Source organism: Cetorhinus maximus, unplaced genomic scaffold, assembly GCF_964194155.1.
Source record: "Cetorhinus maximus unplaced genomic scaffold, sCetMax3.hap1.1 HAP1_SCAFFOLD_1207, whole genome shotgun sequence".
Taxonomy (NCBI): domain Eukaryota; kingdom Metazoa; phylum Chordata; class Chondrichthyes; order Lamniformes; family Cetorhinidae; genus Cetorhinus; species Cetorhinus maximus.
In genome coordinates this window covers 59,419-84,525 of record NW_027597149.1, presented here as the reverse complement: position 1 = coordinate 84,525, position 25,107 = coordinate 59,419, and the positions used below count along the sequence as shown (strand labels likewise).

Below are 25,107 nucleotides of genomic sequence, written 5' to 3'. Positions count from 1 at the left end.
CTCTCCCCTATCTCTCACTCTCTCCCCTGTCCCTCACTCTCTCCCCTATCTCTCACTCTCCCCGTCTCTCTTACTTTCTTTGACTTTCTTTCTCTCTCTCCCCCTCTCTATGTTTCTCTCGCTGTCTCCCTCTTTCTCCCTCTCTCTCTCTTTCTTCGTCCCTCCCTCTCTCCCCTTTCTCTCCCTCGCTGTCTCCCTCTCTCTCTTCTTTCTCTCGCTCTCTCTCTATCTTTCTCCATTTCTTTCTCCCTCTTTCTCCCTCTCTCCCCTCTCTCTTTCCTTCTCTGCATGTCTCTCTCTCTCTTTCTCTCCCTCTTTCTGTTAGGGACACATAACAGAGAGAGACAGACAGCATTAAAAATGGCTTCTCAAATTTATCCTTTAAATTCATCGCCCTGCCTAAAACACAAGCGCGATTCGGGAATTATCCCAATCGCTTACACGTTTTCACTGCCTCATTTCCCACCCCCTCAGGAAAGCTTTTACAATAACAAGATTTTAAAATTTAAATCTTTGTTGCACAGTGTGAAACACTGAATGCATTTTTTGGCACAGCAATATCCCAAATTTATGTATTATCAGCTGTTTTTAGCACTGCTTTTTATCTGATGACTGACTAGAGAGAGAGAGAGAGAGACTGAGACAGCGAAATCTCCCCTTTTGGAAATTTTGAACTGAATTAAAATGGCCCCTGTGCCCCCCCTCCCCGATTTAAACCCTCCCATTGCACGGACGTGACAGTCTCAACAATCAGATCCTCAGTCAACTGAATTAAACTGGCAGCTGTGCTTTTCGTTTCACTGTCAAAACCACTGCTCCACACAAAACCTCTTCCCTCTTGGCGGGGAGAGTCCTGTCTGTCAGACACCACATGTTTGTGTCAATTCACAAGGGGGTGGGTTACTTTAACCCCAGGCTTCAAACCGGATTGAAAACTCCAAGGCCGCAATTTGGAACTAGTTAATCTGAGGCACCACCAAAAAAAAACAAAGTCCCAGAGAGAGGAGATTAAACCTCGGGGTAATGAACAGGCACAACTCACATGGAGGCCCATGTTGGGCGAGGCCTGTGGACTAGGCCTCTGTCCGGGTCCCCTCTGGAGGAAGCTATCCAGGGATTCCTCCTCACGCTGGCAGTTTTAAAAAAGGAAAATTCCTGCTGGGGAGGAAGAGAAAGAGAAATAAAGTGATTCAAAGACAAGAAAGTTTTGAAGGGAAATAGCACAGCAAGATCCCAGGGTTTCCTCTCTGTCACACTCAAACCATCTCAATGAGCAACATCCAAATACAAACCAGTCAGTTAAAACATTTAGGAGTTTAAATTCCAGGCTCTTTGGAGAGTTTTAAACTCAGTGGATTAATTATTAAAGCACAGTCAATGTCGCAAGATAGGAAATGCGGCAGGCAATTAATGCACAGCAAGATCCCACAGGCAGCAGTGTGGTAATCTTTGTCTTTGGTGATACTGGTTAAGTGTTCAATATGTGTTAGAACTCCAGAGACTCACGTTCCTGTCGTTTAACACTCTCCCTCTTTCTCCCTTCTCTTTCTCCAGCTTTCTCTCTCTCTCTCTCTCTCGGGTTTATCTCTCACCCTCCCACTGCCAAATTTATCACACTGCCCTGTCCACAAAAGGCATTTAAGCCTTTAGATTCAGGATTTTTAATTTACCCTTGAGGTGGGGTGAGTCCTGCTTTTCAGTCCCCAGGGGGGTCAGCATGTTTGTGTCAAATCGCAAGGCGGGTATTTTAACCCCAGGCCTCAAACTCCAGGGACAGAATTTTATGGCCCTATTTCACCGGAGACGGAGCCTTAAACTGCGGCGAGACATTCTAAACCCCATTGACTTCAACAGGAACGTAAAATCCTGTCCCAGGGCTGCCATTCCAACAGGAACTTGTTAACCTGAGGCATTACGACAAACAGAGTCCCAGAGAGAAAATTAAACCTCAGGGTCATAGTCAGGCAGAACTCACATGGAGGCTTCTCCATAGGGTGAGAACAGGCCTCAGGCCTCTGGGGGAAGCTCTTGTCCAAGGATTCCAAACTTTCCTCCTCTGGATCTTTATTTCGCAGCTTTTGAAAGAATAATTTCTCAGGAGAAACAGATAAAATTAGTTAAAGGGTGAAGCAAGAACCTTTTTAAACAAAATAGCACAGCAAGATCCCAGGCTTCTAACCCCCACGACCCCTCCTCCCCCACACCTCACAGCAACACCTAAATACAAATACATCACAGTACAGTAATAAACCAGAGAAAGAAACCACACAACGAACACACACACACACACACACACACACAATCCCAACCCGGGACATGTGTCTACCCTCCTGATAGAGAGAGAGGGAGAGGAGGGTTTGGGGTTAGGAATGAAGCATTCTTGCCCACATTTATCCCGAGTGAGCTGTTTGCTGACTTCAACCCCCGGAGTCTCAGACATGTTGGAATGTCTCTCCGTCTGCTCCCTAGGAAGCCTGAAGTGTTAATCCCAGGGCAAACACTTTGTGGAACCTTCCTGCCCATTGAAGTGTTAATCCCAGGACAGCAAAGTTTAGCCTTTACTTGATTATTTTTTAACATTTAACACTTAATGTTGGGAATGTCATTACGGTTTCAAAATATCAAGTTATGTCCATGTGTCCGTGAGTCTCCATATGTGTCCGTGTGTGTGTGTGTATGTGTGTCCGTGTGTGTGTATGTGTGTCCATGTATGTCCGTGTGTGTGTGTCTGTCTGTATGTGTCTCCGTGTGTATAAGTGTCCATGTGTATGTGTCTGTCCGTACGTAAGTGTCTGTGTTTGTCCGTACGTGTCTCCGTGTGTGTGTGTCTGTCCGTATGTTTCTCCGTGTGTGTGTCTGTGTGTGTGTGTCCATGTGTGTGTCTGTGTCTGTCCGTATGTTTCTCCGTGTGTGTGTCTGTGTGTGTGTGTCCATGTGTGTGTCTGTGTCTGTCCGTATGTTTCTCCGTGTGTGTGTGTGTGTCCATGTGTGTGTGTCTGTCCGTACACGTGTGTCTGTGTGTGTCTGTGTCTGTCCGTACGTGTCTCCGTGTGTGTGTGTGTGTGTGTGTCTCTGTGCGTGTTTCCCTCAGTGTCAATGATCCCATCATGTCACTTCATTATGAAATTCTCTATAAGTCCCAAGCTGCCTGTGACCCGACTCAGTGAAAATCCACAATCATTTTAAAATTGGGGAATCCCTCTCTGTGTCTGTCTCCCTTTCTCTGTCGCTCTATCTCTCCATCTCTGTCTCTCCTACATTGCCACATCCTCACAAGTAGAAACTCTGGTTCTCACATAGTGACAAACTCACACTGACACACTCACGCACACACTCACATTCAGACTCACAAAAATCCTGATACATGCACACACACTCACACATCCTTTCACAATTACACACTACACTCACACTCACTTATACTTTCAAACACACACACACACACACACACACTCAGATTGACACAAATACACACACACACAGACAAACCCTCTTACACCCACATTCACACACTCAAAAAACACACTCATGGGCCAGGACTTTCCCCTTGTCGGGCGGCCTCGGTGGGAGCAGTCAGGAAGCCGAATGCTGCCCATGATCGGGGCTGGACCGCCGGCCAATGAAGGCCTGCCCAGCATGAAACGCGATTGGCGACGGTCAGCGCTGCCTGTGTGGGGTTGGGGGAAACGGGCGAGCGGGCAAGTTCACACAAGCGCCCGCGGGCAAAGCTCCCTGAGGCACAGAGCTGCCTGAGGAACAGAGCTCCCTGAGGCACAGAGCTGCCTGAGACACAGAGCTCCCTGAGGCACAGAGCTCCCTGAGGCACAGAGCTCCCTGAGGCACAGAGCTCCCTGAGGCACAGAGCTCCCTGAGGCACAGAGCTGCCTGAGGGAGGTGAAGAGTTTTGAAAATTAAACATGAAGATTTTTAAAATGTTAACAAACCTGTCTCCTCGTGTGACTCTAACACACTCCCACACTCATATGCTTTCTCACACACACACAGCTTGGCAGGCTGGTACTAGTGGGGGGCCACAAGGATCACTGCTAAAGCCCCAGCTACTTACAAATTAAAGCAATGACTGAGATAAAGGGAACACATGCTCCCCCCGTCCCCGACTGTGGTCACATTGATCATCATCTGCAAACATTCGGAGGACAGGAAAACATGGGGTTAGTTATAGAGTAAAGCTCCCTCTACACTGTCCCCATCAAACACTCCCAGGACAGGTACAGCACGGGGTTAGATACAGAGTAAAGCTCCCTCTAAACTGTCCCCATCAAACACTCCCAGGACAGGTACAGCACGGGGTTAGATACAGAGTAAAGCTCCCTCTAAACTGTCCCCATCAAACACTTCCAGGGCAGGTACAGCACGGGGTTAGATACAGAGTAAAGCTCCCTCTACACTGTCCCCATCAAACACTCCCAGGACAGGTACAGCATGGGGTTAGATACAGAGTAAAGCTCCCTCTAAACTGTCCCCATCAAACACTCCCAGGGCAGGTACAGCACGGGGTTAGATACAGAGTAAAGCTCCCTCTACACTGTCCCCATCAAACACTCCCAGGGCAGGTACAGCACGGGGTTAGATACAGAGTAAAGCTCCTTCTACACTGTCCCCATCAAACACTCCCAGGGCAGGTACAGCACGGGGTTAGATACAGAGTAAAGCTCCCTCTACACCGTCCCCATCAAACACTCCCAGGACAGGTACACCACGGGGTTAGATACAGAGTAAAGCTCCCTCTATACTGTCCGCATCAAACACTCCCAGGACAGCTACAGCACGGGGTTAGATACAGAGTAAAGCTCCCTCTACACCGTCCCCATCAAACACTCCCAGGACAGGTACAGCACGGGGTTAGATACTGAGTAAAGCTCCCTCTACACTGTCCCCATCAAAAACTCCCAGGACAGGTACAGCACGGGGTTAGATACAGAGTAAAGCTCCCTCTACACAGTCCCCATCAAACACTCCCAGGACAGGTACAGCATGGGGTTAGATACAGAGTAAAGCTCCCTCTACACTGTCTCCATCAAACACTCCCAGGGGAGGTACATTATGGGTTAGGCACAGAGTAAACCTCCATCCACGCTGCTCCCATCAAACACTCCCATACTGATACAGCATCAGGTTAGATACAGAGAAAGCTCTGTCTGTCAGAACTATCCCCAGAAACACTTCCAGGACAGGCACAGCACAGGGTTAGAAATGGAGGAAATCTCCCTCTGCACTTTTCCTGTCAATCCCCCAGTTCTGTCACAATTTAGGATTAGATACAGAGTAAAATTTCCTCTCCACTGTCCCCAGTGAACACTCCCAGCACAGCTACAGTGCAGGGTACAATTGTATTCAGAATATATGTCCTAACATAGAGTTTCAACCAAACACTTCCAGGCTTCACACATTAAATACACAGTAAGGTTCCCTCCACCCAGTGCCCATGAAACTCTCCCAGGGCAGGTAGAGCACGGAGCTAGGTATAAACTGAAACTCCCCTTGCACAGTCCCCATCAAACACTCCCGGGGCTGATACAACACAGGGTTGGATCGAGAGTTAAGTTCCCTCTACACAGTCCCATCAATTGGTGTAAAGAATTAATGGAGACTTGCTGTGATGAAACAGAACTTTGGAGTTAAAATAGCCACCATGAACCAACTTAAAATGGTGAAATGATGGTTGTGGAGGTTAAAAGATGGTCAGAGAGAGCGATAGACATGTACAAACAAGCTGAGACAGGCATACAAATGAACAAATAGATACACAAACAGACACAGACACACACACACACCATGCACTGGCAGATGGGAGTGAGTTATTCTGTGCAGGAGATTCTGTTACGTGCAGTTTAATTATTTTATTCAGAAAACAGCATTTTAATTCACAACAGCCCAGTGTGGTAGTAGATAAATTCCTGCTTCTGGGATCAACCCTGGTTTCCAGTTTAAAAATATGCGACACATTCCAAACAAGCCTCACACCTTCAAGTCAACGGTTTAGCTGCCATCTCACCTTTTGTATTTTACAATCCCTCTGCTCTCTTCATGAGGCTGAAGGATTGACACTTGGACAGACAGTGTGGAAGCTTTTAATCCTCTCAGGACATTTACCGTAAACAGTTTATCTGAAAGGGACATCACTGTATTTGCAGTTTAATCAATCGAAAACTGGCAAGTCCATTCAAACCGCCCCCATCTCCTGTTCCTACAGAGATAACTCACTTATCCACCAGGCAGGGGTTTCTGAAGGAAAGATGTTTATGACAAGTTCTCAATATACAATTTGTAACATTTTTCAGGATGCAGTGATTTGATCTTTTAAGGCCGTGGATGTGGGCCTCAGGTCCTGGGGCCTTTAGTCCTAATGGTTTTCCCAGTGCCCTTTCCCTGGTGATGGTCATTGTTTTACCTCCCTTCCTCTCTCCATTTTCAAGTATCTTTAGGAGTCTTGTACAGTGAATGCAGACACAAAATGCGTGTTCAATACTCCCGCCATTTGCTGTTTTGCCATTGTGAACACTCTCCAGAAGAGCGACACTCACTTTAGTTCCTCCTTTCCTATTCAAATACTTGCTATTTTTTATTCAAATTTTACAAAGTAGCCCATAATCTGTGGACACGTTCAGAGGTTTTGCAAATACAAAGGAGAACAAGGAACACACTGAAGTTGAATCGATTTGCGCATTAACCCGACATAGTTTCTGATGTTCTAGAAACATAGAAACTAGGAGCAGGAGTAGGCCATTCGGCCCCTCGAGCCTGCTGCACCATTCAATATGATCATCCAACTCAATCGCCTGCTCCTGCAATAGAAAATAAGAGCAAGACATAACCTAAAGCACCTTCAGGATTCCACTCGCCTGCCTCAAATTTTAACAGCAGCCGGGCAAACGAGAAACTTGGTTCCACCGAGATTTGAACTCGGATTGCTGGATTCAAAGTCCAGAGTGCTCACCGTTACACCATGGAACCTACATTACTGCAGTCCTCAGGATCATGTCTTTTCTGCATTCACATTGGCGCCAAAGTTCCCAGCGACCCGTCAAATGCTTCTCCTCGTGTGACGCAAACTGTTGCATCCTTTCAATGGGACAGACAAAGAGCAGGGCCAACAGCCAGAACAATGATGGTGCAGGCAGCTGGCACAAGCAGCTCAGCCATGCGCATTCCAATGGCAGGCGAGCTGGTTCAAAATTCGTCCTCTCGAATCGTACACCACGGCAATTGTAAAGGAGACGCAATTTGCCGAACCTGTCGGCGGGATTGTCAAAAGTATAAGGTTCCACCGAGATTTGAACTCGGATCGCTGGATTCAGAGTCCAGAGTGCTCACCGTTACACCATGGAACCCAGACGATGCCCCTTGTTGCTGAATCGTTGCTCCAAGATTACTTCTTTCATTTAAAATGGCAGCAACTGTAACAGCGACAACGACACGTCGTTACTTGATGCCATTGACAAGGGAAGAGTTTGCAAGATACTTCACACCTAGGTTATATCAAACAATTTTGGCACAAGTCGCATGGGGAGATTTTAGGAGAACTCATCAAAAGCTTCATCCAATCATTACGTTTCAAAGTGCGCACTTGTTCCTGGTGAGGCAACGGATCTGCGTTGCCAGGTCATCTCAAGGTGAGCCATGAGACCCAGGTTGCGAACTGCTTGCCAAAGCCTCAGGCAGCCTCCCAGGGAGAGGGATTTATGGCCAGTGAACATAGTTCGAGATGTCGAGCTGCACTGCAAATTGCGATGTTTCGCTGAGACACAAGAAAATTTGCAAATCTATCTGGCTAACAAAATTGCAAGCGCTTGTCAATTTCATGTCCACCATTCCACTTTGGCTTCATGTTTGGCAACACATTGCTTCAGCTCTCGCACTTGCTCTGCACCTAAGATTGTCTGCTCTGCAAATGAAAGAGCTGCGGTCAAGCAGCCACTCGTAACAATGCTGCTTCTCTTCCCTACTTCTCGGTAATATGACACTCTTGCCAAATGATCCAAAAATGAGCATTGCTAAGCAGTGGTGCACGAGACTTGACCAGGAAAGACGGGATAAAATTGATGCTCTTCAAGGACGCAAATCAAGTGATATCTGCCTGCCCTTGATCGCTTTCGAGCTTGCCTGTTGAATTTCAAATGCCGTGCAGCCAATGCCTCCAACTCAGGCATATGGCATCTGCCTGAGCCGCCTCTCGCTCAAGATTATGAAGAGCTGAAAGCCAGAAAAAGCACAGAGAACAGCAAAGACCTTCACCTTTTCAGGTTTCTACTCGCCTGCCTTCAATTTTAACAGCAGCCATGGAAACGAGTAACTTGGTTCCACTGAGATTTGAACTCAGATCACTGGATTCAAAGTCCAGAGTGCTCACCGTTACACCATGGAACCTACATTGCTGCTGTCCTCAGGCTCATGTCTTTTCTGCATTCACATTGGCGCCAAAGTTCCCAGCGACCCATCGAATGGTTCTCCTCGTGTGACACAAACTGTTGCATCCTTTCAATGGGACATTGAAGCAATGTGTTGCCAAACATGACGCCAAAGTGGAATGGTGGACATGAAATTGTCAAGCGCTTGCAATTTTGTTAGCCAGATAGATTTGCAAATTTTCTTGTGTCTCAGCGAAACATCGCAATTTGCAGTGCAGCTCGACGTCTCAAACTATGTTCACTGGCCATAAATCCCTCTCCCTGGGAGGCTGCCTGAGACTTTGGCAAGCAGTTCGCAACCTGGGTCTCATGGCTCACCTTGAGATGACCTGGCAACGCAGGTCCGTTGCCTCACCAGGAACAAGTGCGCACTTTCAAACGTAATGATTGGATGAAGCCTTTGATGAGTTCTCCTAAAATATCTCTCTCTCTCTCCATCTCACATGCCTGCACTTGGAAAGCCAAAGGGAGAGACAGAGACAGGACCTCAATAAACTGGAATGAAAATGACTGCTGCATATTTCTTTAAACCCTCAATTCACGGCACTGTCTATGACTCCGACAGTATACGGGGGGGATTATAACATCTTCACATTAACAACTTTAACTTTGAGCCCTCCCAAGTGAATTAAGAGTGTGGTCAATGTTGGGATTTAGGAAATTCAGTGGGTATTTGCGCACAGCAAGATCCCACACACCACAATGTGAGAACAGCCGGGTCAAAGTGTTGTAGGTGAGAACTGATGAAAAGACAGGGTGGGATAAAGACTTCTACACAAAATAGCAAAGCAGCTGGTCATGAATCACCCTCTCGGTCGCACAGTTTTAGTTTTGTAACTAAATCCTGCCCTCTGGAAGAATATGAGTGAGAATGGGGCTTTCCTCCTGAGACTGGGAGCTGGGCAGTGACGACACTCGGAGACCCCCAGACACCTGTCCCTTCCCTCACACCCACTGCCTCCTTTGTTTTGCTGTCTCTCAGTTCTCCCTCACTCTCCGCTCTCTGTAGGGAAGGCTGCAGCCATTTTGTGTACACAGCAAGATCCCACAAGCAGCAACCTGTAAATCTCCGGATGAATCTGTCTCAGTGATGTCGATTGACGGAGTAAATCTTGTCTGAAATGTCAGGCAGTGAGAAGAATAGGAAACCGCAGTTTGTAACGTTCTAACCCTTTGGGCCTCAGTCACAGACCCTGCGCTAAAACCTCAGGGACATGAACGGGGGCCAGTCACACAGACCAATCCACAGCTCACCCCAAAATCTCACCGGCAAGGCTGGAAGGAGCAAGTGGCAAATGGGGCCCACTCCTTCACCATCCCCCACCCCCTCCCCAAACCCCTAATCCTCACCCAATTAAAATAATGACAAATCACATTGGTGTTTCTTATGCATTTAAGAAAAGATGAAATACAGAAGAACACACACATACACCTCAACCCCCCACCCCCGGGTGCTTTACAGTCAATGAACCAGTTTTTTAAAAGTGTGCTCACTGTTGCAGACTCCAGCCCAGTGTTGCACAGCAAGATCCCACAAGCGGCAGTGAGTTCCCCTCCAGATAGGAAATCTGTCCCTGAGCTCACAGGACACTTTTTAAAATTGCCAACCCAGGATTTATATTTGCAAATCCCAATTTCTGGAAGGATGTGAGGAGCTGGGCAGTGAATCCACACCGGGGACACCCGCCCACTCCCGATCTTGTCTCACTTCAAACCCCCACACCACCGACTCCATTTCCCCCTCTCTCCCTGTTCCCTCTCTCCCTCTTTCTCTCTCTCTCTATCATTCTCTGACTCTCTTTCTCTCTCTCTCCCTGTCTCTCTTTCTCTCTCCCTCTCTCTGTCCCTTCCTCTCAATTTTTCCTCACCCTTACCTTTCTCTCTCTCCCTCTCCCTGTTTCCCCACACTCTCACCTTTCTTTCTCTATATCCCTCTCTCTCAGTTTCTCCTCATTCACTCTCATTTCTTTCTTCCCCTCACTCTCTCCCCATCTCTCACTCTCTCCCCTATCTCTCACTCTCTCCCCTATCTCTCACTCTCTCCCCTATCTCTCACTCTCTCCCCATCTCTCACTCTCTCCCCTATCTCTCACTCTCTCCCCTATCTCTCACTCTCTCCCCTGTCCCTCACTCTCTCCCCTATCTCTCACTCTCCCCGTCTCTCTTACTTTCTTTGACTTTCTTTCTCTCTCTCCCCCTCTCTATGTTTCTCTCGCTGTCTCCCTCTTTCTCCCTCTCTCTCTCTTTCTTCGTCCCTCCCTCTCTCCCCTTTCTCTCCCTCGCTGTCTCCCTCTCTCTCTTCTTTCTCTCGCTCTCTCTCTATCTTTCTCCATTTCTTTCTCCCTCTTTCTCCCTCTCTCCCCTCTCTCTTTCCTTCTCTGCATGTCTCTCTCTCTCTTTCTCTCCCTCTTTCTGTTAGGGACACATAACAGAGAGAGACAGACAGCATTAAAAATGGCTTCTCAAATTTATCCTTTAAATTCATCGCCCTGCCTAAAACACAAGCGCGATTCGGGAATTATCCCAATCGCTTACACGTTTTCACTGCCTCATTTCCCACCCCCTCAGGAAAGCTTTTACAATAACAAGATTTTAAAATTTAAATCTTTGTTGCACAGTGTGAAACACTGAATGCATTTTTTGGCACAGCAATATCCCAAATTTATGTATTATCAGCTGTTTTTAGCACTGCTTTTTATCTGATGACTGACTAGAGAGAGAGAGAGAGAGACTGAGACAGCGAAATCTCCCCTTTTGGAAATTTTGAACTGAATTAAAATGGCCCCTGTGCCCCCCCTCCCCGATTTAAACCCTCCCATTGCACGGACGTGACAGTCTCAACAATCAGATCCTCAGTCAACTGAATTAAACTGGCAGCTGTGCTTTTCGTTTCACTGTCAAAACCACTGCTCCACACAAAACCTCTTCCCTCTTGGCGGGGAGAGTCCTGTCTGTCAGACACCACATGTTTGTGTCAATTCACAAGGGGGTGGGTTACTTTAACCCCAGGCTTCAAACCGGATTGAAAACTCCAAGGCCGCAATTTGGAACTAGTTAATCTGAGGCACCACCAAAAAAAAACAAAGTCCCAGAGAGAGGAGATTAAACCTCGGGGTAATGAACAGGCACAACTCACATGGAGGCCCATGTTGGGCGAGGCCTGTGGACTAGGCCTCTGTCCGGGTCCCCTCTGGAGGAAGCTATGCAGGGATTCCTCCTCACGTTGGCAGTTTTAAAAAAGGAAAATTCCTGCTGGGGAGGAAGAGAAAGAGAAATAAAGTGATTCAAAGACAAGAACGTTTTGAAGGGAAATAGCACAGCAAGATCCCAGGGTTTCCTCTCTGTCACACTCAAACCATCTCAATGAGCAACATCCAAATACAAACCAGTCAGTTAAAACATTTAGGAGTTTAAATTCCAGGCTCTTTGGAGAGTTTTAAACTCAGTGGATTAATTATTAAAGCACAGTCAATGTCACAAGATAGGAAATGCGGCAGGCAATTAATGCACAGCAAGATCCCACAGGCAGCAGTGTGGTAATCTTTGTTTTTGGTGATACTGGTTAATTGTTCAATATGTGTTAGAACTCCAGAGACTCACGTTCCTGTCGTTTAACACTCTCCCTCTTTCTCCCTTCTCTTTCTCCAGCTTTCTCTCTCTCTCTCTCTCTCGGGTTTATCTCTCACCCTCCCACTGCCAAATTTATCACACTGCCCTGTCCACAAAAGGCATTTAAGCCTTTAGATTCAGGATTTTTAATTTACCCTTGAGGTGGGGTGAGTCCTGCTTTTCAGTCCCCAGGGGGGTCAGCATGTTTGTGTCAAATCGCAAGGCGGGTATTTTAACCCCAGGCCTCAAACTCCAGGGACAGAATTTTATGGCCCTATTTCACCGGAGACGGAGCCTTAAACTGCGGCGAGACATTCTAAACCCCATTGACTTCAACAGGAACGTAAAATCCTGTCCCAGGGCTGCCATTCCAACAGGAACTTGTTAACCTGAGGCATTACGACAAACAGAGTCCCAGAGAGAAAATTAAACCTCAGGGTCATAGTCAGGCAGAACTCACATGGAGGCTTCTCCATAGGGTGAGAACAGGCCTCAGGCCTCTGGGGGAAGCTCTTGTCCAAGGATTCCAAACTTTCCTCCTCTGGATCTTTATTTCGCAGCTTTTGAAAGAATAATTTCTCAGGAGAAACAGATAAAATTAGTTAAAGGGTGAAGCAAGAAGCTTTTTAAACAAAATAGCACAGCAAGATCCCAGGCTTCTAACCCCCACGACCCCTCCTCCCCCACACCTCACAGCAACACCTAAATACAAATACATCACAGTACAGTAATAAACCAGAGAAAGAAACCACACAACGAACACACACACACACACACACACACACACAATCCCAACCCGGGACATGTGTCTACTCTCCTGATAGAGAGAGAGGGAGAGGAGGGTTTGGGGTTAGGAATGAAGCATTCTTGCCCACATTTATCCCGAGTGAGCTGTTTGCTGACTTCAACCCCCGGAGTCTCAGACATGTTGGAATGTCTCTCCGTCTGCTCCCTAGGAAGCCTGAAGTGTTAATCCCAGGGCAAACACTTTGTGGAACCTTCCTGCCCATTGAAGTGTTAATCCCAGGACAGCAAAGTTTAGCCTTTACTTGATTATTTTTTAACATTTAACACTTAATGTTGGGAATGTCATTACGGTTTCAAAATATCAAGTTATGTCCATGTGTCCGTGAGTCTCCATATGTGTCCGTGTGTGTGTGTGTATGTGTGTCCGTGTGTGTGTATGTGTGTCCATGTATGTCCGTGTGTGTGTGTCTGTCTGTATGTGTCTCCGTGTGTATAAGTGTCCATGTGTATGTGTCTGTCCGTACGTAAGTGTCTGTGTTTGTCCGTACGTGTCTCCGTGTGTGTGTGTCTGTCCGTATGTTTCTCCGTGTGTGTGTCTGTGTGTGTGTGTCCATGTGTGTGTCTGTGTCTGTCCGTATGTTTCTCCGTGTGTGTGTCTGTGTGTGTGTGTCCATGTGTGTGTCTGTGTCTGTCCGTATGTTTCTCCGTGTGTGTGTGTGTGTCCATGTGTGTGTGTCTGTCCGTACACGTGTGTCTGTGTGTGTCTGTGTCTGTCCGTACGTGTCTCCGTGTGTGTGTGTGTGTGTGTGTGTGTCTCTGTGCGTGTTTCCCTCAGTGTCAATGATCCCATCATGTCACTTCATTATGAAATTCTCTATAAGTCCCAAGCTGCCTCTGACCCGACTCAGTGAAAATCCACAATCATTTTAAAATTGGGGAATCCCTCTCTGTGTCTGTCTCCCTTTCTCTGTCGCTCTATCTCTCCATCTCTGTCTCTCCTACATTGCCACATCCTCACAAGTAGAAACTCTGGTTCTCACATAGTGACAAGCTCACACTGACACACTCACGCACACACACATTCAGACTCACAAAAATCCTGATACATGCACACACACTCACACATCCTTTCACAATTACACACTACACTCACACTCACTTATACTTTCAAACACACACACACACACACACACTCAGATTGACACAAATACACACACACACAGACAAACCCTCTTACACCCACATTCACACACTCAAAAAACACACTCATGGGCCAGGACTTTCCCCTTGTCGGGCGGCCTCGGTGGGAGCAGTCAGGAAGCCGAATGCTGCCCATGATCGGGGCTGGACCGCCGGCCAATGAAGGCCTGCCCAGCATGAAACGCGATTGGCGACGGTCAGCGCTGCCTGTGTGGGGTTGGGGGAAACGGGCGAGCGGGCAAGTTCACACAAGCGCCCGCGGGCAAAGCTCCCTGAGGCACAGAGCTGCCTGAGGCACAGAGCTCCCTGAGGCACAGAGCTCCCTGAGGCACAGAGCTCCCTGAGGCACAGAGCTCCCTGAGGCACAGAGCTGCCTGAGGAACAGAGCTCCCTGAGGCACAGAGCTCCCTGAGGCACAGAGCTCCCTGAGGCACAGAGCTGCCTGAGACACAGAGCTCCCTGAGGCACAGAGCTCCCTGAGGCACAGAGCTCCCTGAGGCACAGAGCTGCCTGAGGCACAGAGCTCCCTGAGGCACAGAGCTCCCTGAGGCACAGAGCTCCCTGAGGCACAGAGCTGCCTGAGGCACAGAGCTCCCTGAGGCACAGAGCTCCCTGAGGCACAGAGCTCCCTGAGGCACAGAGCTGCCTGAGGAACAGAGCTCCCTGAGGCACAGAGCTCCCTGAGGCACAGAGCTCCCTGAGGCACAGAGCTGCCTGAGACACAGAGCTCCCTGAGGCACAGAGCTCCCTGAGGCACAGAGCTCCCTGAGGCACAGAGCTGCCTGAGGCACAGAGCTCCCTGAGGCACAGAGCTCCCTGAGGCACAGAGCTCCCTGAGGCACAGAGCTCCCTGAGGCACAGAGCTCCCTGAGGCACAGAGCTGCCTGAGGGAGGTGAAGAGTTTTGAAAATTAAACATGAAGATTTTTAAAATGTTAACAAACCTGTCTCCTCGTGTGACTCTAACACACTCCCACACTCATATGCTTTCTCACACACACACAGCTTGGCAGGCTGGTACTAGCGGGGGGCCACAAGGATCACTGCTAAAGCCCCAGCTACTTACAAATTAAAGCAATGACTGAGATAAAGGGAACACATGTTCCCCCCGTCCCCGACTGTGGTCACATTGATCATCATCTGCAAACATTCGGAGGACAGGAAAACATGGGGTTAGTTATAGAGTAAAGCTCCCTCTACACTGTCCCCATCAAACACTCCCAGGACAGGTACAGCACGGGGTTAGATACAGAGTAAAGCTCCCTCTACACTGTCCCCATCAAACACTCCCAGGACAGGTACAGCACGGGGTTAGATACAGAGTAATGCTCCCTCTACACTGTCCCCATCAAACACTCCCAGGGCAGGTACAGCACGGGGTTAGATACAGAGTAAAGCTCCCTCTAAACTGTCCCCATCAAACACTCCCAGGACAGGTACAGCACGGGGTTAGATACAGAGTAAAGCTCCCTCTAAACTGTCCCCATCAAACACTTCCAGGGCAGGTACAGCACAGGGTTAGGTACAGAGTAAAGCTCCCTCTACACTGTCCCCATCAAACACTCCCAGGACAGGTACAGCATGGGGTTAGATACAGAGTAATGCTCCCTCTACACTGTCCCCATCAAACACTCCCAGGGCAGGTACAGCACGGGGTTAGATACAGAGTAAAGCTCCTTCTACACTGTCCCCATCAAACACTCCCAGGGCAGGTACAGCACGGGGTTAGATACAGAGTAAAGCTCCCTCTACACCGTCCCCATCAAACACTCCCAGGACAGGTACACCACGGGGTTAGATACAGAGCAAAGCTCCCTCTACACTGTCCGCATCAAACACTCCCAGGACAGGTACAGCACGGGGTTAGATACAGAGTAAAGCTCCCTCTACACCGTCCCCATCAAACACTCCCAGGACAGGTACAGCATGGGGTTAGATACAGAGTAAAGCTCCCTCTACACTGTCTCCATCAAACACTCCCAGGACAGGTACACTATGGGTTAGGCACAGAGTAAACCTCCATCCACGCTGCTCCCATCAAACACTCCCATACTGATACAGCATCAGGTTAGATACAGAGAAAGCTCTGTCTGTCAGAACTATCCCCAGAAACACTTCCAGGACAGGCACAGCACCGGGTTAGAAATGGAGGAAATCTCCCTCTGCACATTCCCTGTCAATCCCCCAGTTCTGTCACAATTTAGGATTAGATACAGAGTAAAATTTCCTCTCCACTGTCCCCAGTGAACACTCCCAGCACAGCTACAGTGCAGGGTACAATTGTATTCAGAATATATGTCCTAACATAGAGTTCCAACCAAACACTTCCAGGCTTCACACATTAAATACACAGTAAGGTTCCCTCCACCCAGTGCCCATGAAACTCTCCCAGGGCAGGTAGAGCACGGAGCTAGGTATAAACTGAAACTCCCCTTGCACAGTCCCCATCAAACACTCCCGGGGCTGATACAACACAGGGTTGGATCGAGAGTTAAGTTCCCTCTACACAGTCCCATCAATTGGTGTAAAGAATTAATGGAGACTTGCTGTGATGAAACAGAACTTTGGAGTTAAAATAGCCACCATGAACCAACTTAAAATGGTGAAATGATGGTTGTGGAGGTTAAAAGATGGTCAGAGAGAGCGATAGACATGTACAAACAAGCTGAGACAGGCATACAAATGAACAAATAGATACACAAACAGACACAGACACACACACACACCATGCACTGGCAGATGGGAGTGAGTTATTCTGTGCAAGAGATTCTGTTACTTGCAGATTAATATTTTTATTCAGAAAACAACATTTTAATTCACAACAGCCCAGTGTGGTAGTAGATAAATTCCTGCTTCTGGGATCAACCCTGGTTTCCAGTTTAAAAATATGCGACACATTCCAAACAAGCCTCACACCTTCAAGTCAACGGTTTAGCTGCCATCTCACCTTTTGTATTTTACAATCCCTCTGCTCTCTTCATGTGGCTGAAGGATTGATACTTGGACAGACAGTGTGGAAGCTTTTAATCCTCTCAGGACATTTACCGTAAACAGTTTATCTGTAGGACATCACTGTATTTGCAGTTTAATCAATCGAAAACCGGCAAGTCCATTCAAACCGCCCCCCGATCTCCTGTTCCTACAGAGATAACTCACTTATCCACCAGGCAGGGGTTTCTGAAGGAAAGATGTTTATGACAAGTTCTCAATATATAATTTGTAACATTTTTCAGGATGCAGTGATTTGATCTTTTAAGGCCGTGGATGTGGGCCTCAGGTCCTGGGGGCTTGGTCAGCCTTTAGTCCTAATAGTTTTCCCAGTGCCCTTTCCCTGGTGATGGTCATTGTTTTACCTCCCTTCCTCTCTCCATTTTCAAGTATCTTTAGGAGTCTTGTACAGTGAATGCAGACACAAAATGCGTGTTCAATACTCCCGCCATTTGCTGTTTTGCCATTGTGAACACTCTCCAGAAGAGCGATGCTCACTTTAGTTCCTCCTTTCCTATTCAAATACTTGCTATTTTTATTCAAATTTTACAAAGTAGCCCATAATCTGTGGACACGGTCAGAGGTTTTGCAAATACAAAGGAAATCAAGGAACACACTGCAGTTGATCGATTTGCGCATAAACCCGACATAGTTTCTGATGTTCTAGAAACATAGAAACTAGGAGCAGGAGTAGGCCATTCGGCCCCTCGAGCCTGCTGCACCATTCAATATGATCATGGCTGATCATCCAACTCAATAGCCTGCTCCTGCAATAGAAAATAAGAGCAAGACATAACCTAAAGCACCTTCAGGATTCCACTTGCCGGCCTCAAATTTTAACAGCTGCCGGGCAAATGAGAAACTTGGTTCCACCCAGATTTGAACTTGGATTGCTGGATTCAAAGTCCCGAGTGCTCACTGTTACACCATGGAACCAACTGAGCTGCTGTCCTCAGGCTCATGTCTTTTCTGCATTCACATTGGCGCCAAAGTTCCCAGCATCCCGTCAAATGCTTCTCCTCTTGTGACGCAAACTGTTGCATCCTTTCAATGGGACAGATAAAGAGCAGGGCCAAGAGCCAAAACAATGACGGTGCAGGCAGCTGGCACAAGAGGCTCAGCCACACGCATTCCAATGGCAGGCGAGCTGGTTCAAAATTCGTCCTCTCGAATCGTACGCCACGGCAATTGTAAAGGAGACGCAATTTGCCGAACCTGTCGGTGGGATTGTCAAAAGTACAAGGTTCAATCTAGATTCGAACTCGGATTGCTGGATTCAGAGTCCAGAGTGCTCACCATTACACCTTGGAACCCAGAGGATGCTGCCTCTGGCTGAATCATTGCTCAAAGAAAATTACTTCTTTCATTTAAAATGGCAGCATCAGTAACACCGACAACGACACGTCGTTACTTGATGCCATTGACAAGGGAAAAGTTTGCAAGACACTTGACACCTAGGTTATATCAAACAATTTTGGCACAAGTCGCATGGGGAGATTTTAGGAGAAATCATCAGAGGCTTCATCCAATCATGACGTTTGAAAGTGCGCACTTGCTCCTGGTACGGCAACGGATCTGCGTTGCCAGGTCATCTCAAGGTGAACCATGAGACCCAGGTTACGAACTGCTTGCCAACGTCTCAGGCAGCCTCCCAGGGAGAGGGATTTATGGCCTGTGAACATAGTTTGAGATGTGGAGCTGCACTGCAAATTGCGATGTTTCGCTGAGCCACAAGAAAATTTGCAAATCTATCTCGCTAGCAAAATTGCAAGCGCTTAACAATTTCATGTCCACCATTCCACTTTGGCTTCATGTTTGGCAACACGTTGCTTCAGCTCTCGCACTTGCTCTGCACCTAAGATTGTCTGCTCTGCAAATCAAAGAGCTGCTGTCAAGCTGTCACTCGAAACAATGCTGCTTCTCTTCCCTACTTCGCGGTAATATGACACTCTTGCCAAATGATCCGAAAATGAGCATTGCTAAGCAGTGGTGCACGAGACTTCATCAGGAAAGACGGGATAAAATTGATGCTCTTCAAGGAGGTAATTCAAACGATATCTGCCTGCCCTTGAATGCTTTTGACCTTGCCTGCTGAATTTCAAATGCCGTGCAGCCAATGCCTCCAGCTCAGGCATATGGCATCAGCCTGAGCTGCCTATTGCTCAAGATTATGAAGAGTTGAAAGGAAGAAAAAGCACGGTAATCAGCAAAGACCCTCAGCTTTTCAGGGTTCCACTCGCCTGCCTCAAATTTTAACAGCAGCTGGGCAAACAAGAAACTTGGTTCCATCGAGATTTGAACACGGATCGCTGGATTCAAAGTCCAGAGTGCTGACCGTTACACCATGGAACCTACATTGCGGCTGCCCTCAGGATCACGTCTTTTCTGCATTCACATTGGCGACAAAGTACCCAGCGACCCGTCGAATGGTTCACCTCGTGCGACGCAAACTGTTGCATCCTTTCAATGTGACAGATAAAGAGCAGGGCCAAGAGCCAAAACAATGATGGTGCAGGCAGCTGGCTCAAGAGGCTCAGCCCTGCGCATTCCAATGGCAGGCGAGTTGGTTCTAAATTTTTCCTCTCCAATCGTACGCCCCGGCAACTGTAAAGGAGACGCAATTTGCCAAACCTGTCGGCGGGATTGTCAAAAGTACAAGGTTCCACCAAGATTTGAACTCTGATCGCTGGATTCAGAGTCCAGAGTGCTCATCATTACACCATGGAACCCAGAGGATGCCTCTTCAGCCTGAATCGATGCTCAAAGAAGATTACTTCTTTCATTTAAAATGGCAGCATCAGTAACACCAACAACGACACGTCGTTACTTGATGCCATTGACAAGGGAAGAGTTTGCAAGACACTTGAAACCTAGGTTATATCAAACAATTTTGGCACAAGTCGCATTGGGAGATTTTAGGAAATCTCATCAGAGGCTTCATCCAATCATGACGTTTGAAAGTGAGCACTTGTTCCTGGTGAGGCAACGGACCTGCGTTGGCCGGTCATCTCAAGGTGAACCAAGAGACCCAGGTTGCGAACTGCTTGCCAAAGTCTCAGGCAGCCTCCCAGGGAGAGGGATTTATGGCCAGTGAACATAGTTTGAGACGTCGAGCTGCACTGCAAATTGCGATGTGTTGCTGAGCTACAAGAAAATTTGCAAATCTATCTGGCTAACAAAATTGCAAGCGCTTGACAATTTCATGTCCACCATTCCACTTTGGCTTCATGTTTGGCAACACATTGTTTCAGCTCTCGCACTTGCTCTGTACCTAAGATTGTCTGCTCTGCAAATGAAAGAGCTGCAATCAAGCATCACTCGTAACAATGCTGCTTCTCTTCCCTACTTCTCTGTATTATGATAGTCTAGCCAAATGATCCGAAAATGAGCATTGCTAAGCAGTGGTGCACGAGGCTTCATCAGGAAAGACGGGATAAAATTGATGCTCTTCAAGGAGGTAATTCAAATGATATTTGCCTGCCCTTGAATGCTTTCGAGCTTGCCTGCTGAATTTCAAATGCCGTGTAGCCATTGCCTCCAACTCAGGCATATGGCATCAGCCTGAGCTGCCTATTGCTCAAGAATATGAGGAGTTGAAAGCCAGAAAAAGCACAGTAATCAGCAAAGACCTCCAGCACCTCAGGATTCCACACACTGCCTCAAATTTTAACGGTACTCGGGGAAATGAGAAACTTGGTTACACCAAGATTTGAACTCGGATCGCTGGATTCAAAATCTCTAGTGCTCACCGTTACACCACGGAACCTACATTGCTGTGGGCTTCAGGATCATGTCTTTTCTGCATTCACATTGGCGACAAAGTTCCCACCGGCCCGTCGAATGGTTCTCCTCGTGCGACGCAAACTGCTGCATCCTTTCAATGGGACAGATAAAGAGCAGGGCCAAGAGCCAAAACAATGACGGTGCAGGCAACTGGCTCAAGAGGCTCAGCCCTGCGCATTCCAATGGCAGGCGAGCTGGTTCTAAATTTTTCCTCTCGAATCGTACGCCACGGCAATTGTAAAGGAGACGCAATTTGCTGAACCTGACGGCGGGATTGTCAAAAGTACAAGGTTTCACCGAGATTTGAACTCGGATCGCTGGATTCAGAGTCCAGAGTGCTCACCATTGCGCCATGGAACCCAGAGGATGCCGCTTCCGGCTGAATCGTTGCTCAAAGAAGATTACTTCTTTCATTTAATATGGCAGCAACCGTAACAGAGACAACGACACGACGTTACTTGATGCCATTGACAAGGGAAGAGTTTGCAAGACACTTCACACCTAAGTGATATCAAACAATTTTGGCACAAGTTGCATGGGGAGATTTTAGGAGAACTCATCAAAGGCTTCATCCAATCATGACGTTTGAAAGTAAGCACTTGTTCCTGGTGAGGCAACGGATCTGCGTTGCCAGGTCATCTCAAGGTGAGCCATGAGACCCAGGTTGCGAACTGCTTGCCAAAGCCTCAGGCAGACTCCCAGCGAGAGGGATTTATGGCCAGTGAACATAGTTCGAGACGTCGAGCTGTACTGCAAATTGAGATGTTTCGCTGAGCCACAAGAAAATTTGCAAATCCATCTGGCTGTTGAGTTTCAAATGCCGTGCAGCCAATGCAACTGATGCCTCCACCTCAGGCATATGGCATCAGCCTGAGCCGCCTATCGCTCAAGAATATGAAGAGTTGAAAGCCAGAAAAAGCACAGTAATCAGCAAAGACCCTCAGCTCCTCAGGATTCAACTTGCCAGCCTCAAATTTAAACAGCAGCTGGGCAAACGAGAAACTTGGTTCCACCCAGATTTGAACTCGAATCGCTGGATTCAAAGTCCAGAGGGCTCACCGTTACACCATGGAACCTACATTGCTGCCGCCCTCAGGCTCATGTCTTTTCTGCATTCACATTGGCGCCAAAGTTCCCAGCGACCCGTCGAATGGTTCTCCTCGTGTGACGCAAACTGTTGCATCCTTTCAATGGGACAGATAAAGAGCAGGGCCAAGAGCCAAAACAATGATGATGCAGGCTGCTGGCACAAGCGGCGCTGCCAAGCGCATTCGAATGGCAGGCGAGCTGGTTCTAAATTTGTCCTCTCGAATCGTACGCCACGGCAATTGTAAAGGAAACGCAATTTGCCGAACCTGTTGGCGGGATTGTCAAAAGTACAAGGTTCCACCGAGATTTGAACTCAGATCGCTGGATTCAGAGTCCAGGGTGCTCACCATTACACCATGGAACCCTGAGGATAGAGCTTCTGGCTGAATCGTTGCTCCAAGAAGATTACTTCTTTCATTTAATATGGCAGCAACAGTAACACCGACAACGACACGTCGTTACTTGATGCCATTGACAAGGGAAGAGTTTGCAAGACACTTCACACCTAGTTTTTATCAAACAATTTTGGCACAGATCGCATGGGGAGATTTTAGAAGAACTCATCTATAGCTTCATCCAATCATTAGGTTTGAAAGTGCGCACTTGTTCCTGGTGAGGCAACGGACCTGCGTTGGCCGGTCATCTCAAGGTGAACCATGAGATCCAGGTTGCGAACTGCTTGCCAAAGTCTCAGGCAGCCTCCCAGCAAGAGGGATTTATGGCCTGTGAACATAGTTTGAGACGTCGAGCTGCACTTCAAATTGCGATGTTTCGCTGAGCTACAAGAAAATTTGCAAATCTATCTGGCTAACAAAATTGCAAGCGCTTGACAATTTCATGTCCACCATTCCACTTTGGCTTCATGTTTTGCAACACATTGCTTCAGCTCTCGCACTTGCTCTGCACCTAAGATTGTCTGCTCTGCAAATGAAAGAGCTGCGGTCAAGCAGCCACTCGTAACAATGCTGCTTCTCTTCCCTACTTCTCGGTAATATGACACTCTTGCCAAATGATCCGAAAATGAGCATTGCTAAGCGGTGGTGCAGGAGACTTGACCAGGAAAGACCGGTTAAAATTGATGCTCTTCAAGGAGGCAATTCAAGTGATATCTGCCTACCCTTGAATGCTTTCGAGCTTGCTTCTTGAATTTCAAATGACGTGCAGCCATTGCAACTGATGCCTCCACCTCAGGCATATGGCATCAGCCTGAGCCGCCTATCGCTCAACAATATGAAGAGCTGAAAGCCAGAAAAAGCACAGTAATCAGCAAAGACATTCAGCTCTTCAGGATTCCACTCGCCTGCCTCTAATTTTAACAGCAGCCGGGCAAATGAGAAACTTGGTTCCACCGAGATTTGAAATCGGATCGCTGGATTCAAAGTCCAGATTGCTCACCGTTACACCATGGAACCTACATTGCTGCTGTCCTCAGGCTCATGTCTTTTCCGCATTCACATTGGCGCCAAAGTTCCCAGTGACCCTTCGAATGGTTCTCCTCGTGTGCCGCAAACTGTTGCATCCTTTCAATGGGACAGATAAAGATCAGGGCCAAGAGCCAAAACAATGACGGTGCAGGCAGCTGGCACAAGAGGCTCAGCCATGCACATTCCAATGGCAGGCGAGCTGGTCCAAAATTAGTCCTCTCGAATCGTAGGCCACGGCAATTGTAAAGGAGATGCAATTTGCCGAACCTGTTGGCGGGATTGTCAAAAGTACAAGGTTCCACTGAGATTTGAACTCAGATCGCTGGATTCAGAGTCCAGAGTGCTCACCATTATACCATGGAACCCAGAGGTGCAGATTCTGTGCTGAATCGTTGCTCCAAGAAGATTACTTCTTTCATTTAATATGGCAGCAACCATAACACCGACAACGACACGTCGTTACTTGATGCCATTGACAAGGGAAAAATTTGCAAGACACTTCACACCGAGGTTATATCAAACAATTTTGGCACAAGTCGCATAGGGAGATTTTAGGAGAACGCTTCAAAGGCTTCATCCAATCATTACGTTTGAAAGTGCGCACTTGTTCCTGGTGAGGCAACGGACCTGCGTTGGCAGGTCATCTCAAGGTGAGCCATGAGAGCCAGGTTGCGAACTGCTTCCCAAAGCCTCAGGCAGCCTCCCAGCGAGTGGGATTTATGGCCAGTGAACATAGTTTGAGACGTCGAGCTGCACTGCAAATTGCGACGTTTCGCTGAGACACAAGAAAATTTGCAAATCTATCTCGCTAGCAAAATTGCAAGCACTTGACAATTTCATGTCCACCATTCCACTTTGGCTTCATGTTTTGCAACACATTGCTTCAGCAGTTACTCTGCACCTAAGATTGTCTGCTCTGCAAATGAAAGTGCTGCGGTCAATCTGCCACTCGTAACAATGCTGCTTCTCTTCCCTACTTCTCGGTAATATGACACTCTTGCCAAATGATCTGAAAATGAGCATTGTTGGCAATGGTGCACGAGACTTGACCAGGAAATATGGGAAAAAATTGATGCTCTTCAAGTAGGAAATTCAAGTGATATCTGCCTGCCCTTGAACGCTTTCGAGCTTGCCTGTTGAATTTCAAATGCCGTGCAGCCAATGCCTCCAACTCAGGCATATGGCATCAGCCTGAGCTGCCTATTGCTCATGAATATGAAGAGTTGAAGGCCAGAAAAAGCTCGGTAATCAGCAAAGACCCTCAGCTTTTCAGGGTTCCACTCGCCTGCCTCAAATTTTAACAGCAGCCGGGCAAACGAGAAACTTGGTTCCACCCAGATTTGAACTCAGATCGCTGGATTCAAAGTCCAGAGTGCTCACCATTACACCATGGAACCAACTGAGCTGCTCTCCTAAGGCTCATGTCTTTTCTGCATTCACATTGGCGACAAAGTTCCCAGCGACCCGTCGAATGCTTCTCCTCTTGTGACCCAAACTGTTGCATCCTTTCAATGGGACAGATAAAGATCAGGGCCAAGAGCCAAAACAATGACGGTGCAGGTAACTGGCACAAGCAGCTCAGCCATGCGCATTCCAACGGCTGGCGAGCTGGTTCAAAATTTGTCCTCTCGAATCGTACGCCACGGCAATTGTAAAGGAGACGCAATTTGCCAAACCTGTCGGCGGGATTGTCAAAAGTACAAGGTTCCACCGAGATTTGAACTCGGATCGCTGGATTCAGAGTCCAGAGTGCTCACCATTACACCTTGGAACCCAGAGGATGCAACTTCCTGCTGGATCGTTGCTCAAAGAAGATTACTTCTTTCATTTAATATGGCA

The 25,107-nt window shown here is 47.7% G+C and overlaps 1 long non-coding RNA gene and 8 other non-coding genes across 10 annotated transcripts in view; all 9 read right to left on the bottom strand.

Moving 5' to 3' along the window:
* The window catches only part of LOC144675867 (uncharacterized), a 53,775-nt gene that overhangs the window by 10,050 nt on the left and 18,618 nt on the right, over nucleotides 1–25,107 (bottom strand). Inside the window, exon 3 of one of the 2 annotated variants that reach the window (XR_013575189.1) lies at nucleotides 11,543–11,681. The exons of the other annotated variant lie outside the window; for it this stretch is intronic. This is a non-coding gene — a long non-coding RNA (uncharacterized LOC144675867). Of the gene's footprint in view, nucleotides 1–11,542; nucleotides 11,682–25,107 lie in introns of those variants that run through there. 2 annotated transcript variants of the gene reach the window in all.
* trnaq-uug (transfer RNA glutamine (anticodon UUG)) lies at nucleotides 6,904–6,975 on the bottom strand. The gene has a single exon. It is a non-coding gene; the product is annotated as a tRNA-Gln (tRNA).
* On the bottom strand, nucleotides 7,281–7,352 carry trnaq-cug (transfer RNA glutamine (anticodon CUG)). The gene has a single exon. It is a non-coding gene; the product is annotated as a tRNA-Gln (tRNA).
* trnaq-uug (transfer RNA glutamine (anticodon UUG)) lies at nucleotides 8,317–8,388 on the bottom strand. The gene has a single exon. It is a non-coding gene; the product is annotated as a tRNA-Gln (tRNA).
* On the bottom strand, nucleotides 21,044–21,115 carry trnaq-cug (transfer RNA glutamine (anticodon CUG)). Its single transcript has one exon. It is a non-coding gene; the product is annotated as a tRNA-Gln (tRNA).
* On the bottom strand, nucleotides 22,137–22,208 carry trnaq-cug (transfer RNA glutamine (anticodon CUG)). Its single transcript has one exon. It is a non-coding gene; the product is annotated as a tRNA-Gln (tRNA).
* trnaq-cug (transfer RNA glutamine (anticodon CUG)) lies at nucleotides 23,562–23,633 on the bottom strand. The gene has a single exon. It is a non-coding gene; the product is annotated as a tRNA-Gln (tRNA).
* trnaq-uug (transfer RNA glutamine (anticodon UUG)) lies at nucleotides 24,594–24,665 on the bottom strand. Its single transcript has one exon. It is a non-coding gene; the product is annotated as a tRNA-Gln (tRNA).
* On the bottom strand, nucleotides 24,971–25,042 carry trnaq-cug (transfer RNA glutamine (anticodon CUG)). Its single transcript has one exon. It is a non-coding gene; the product is annotated as a tRNA-Gln (tRNA).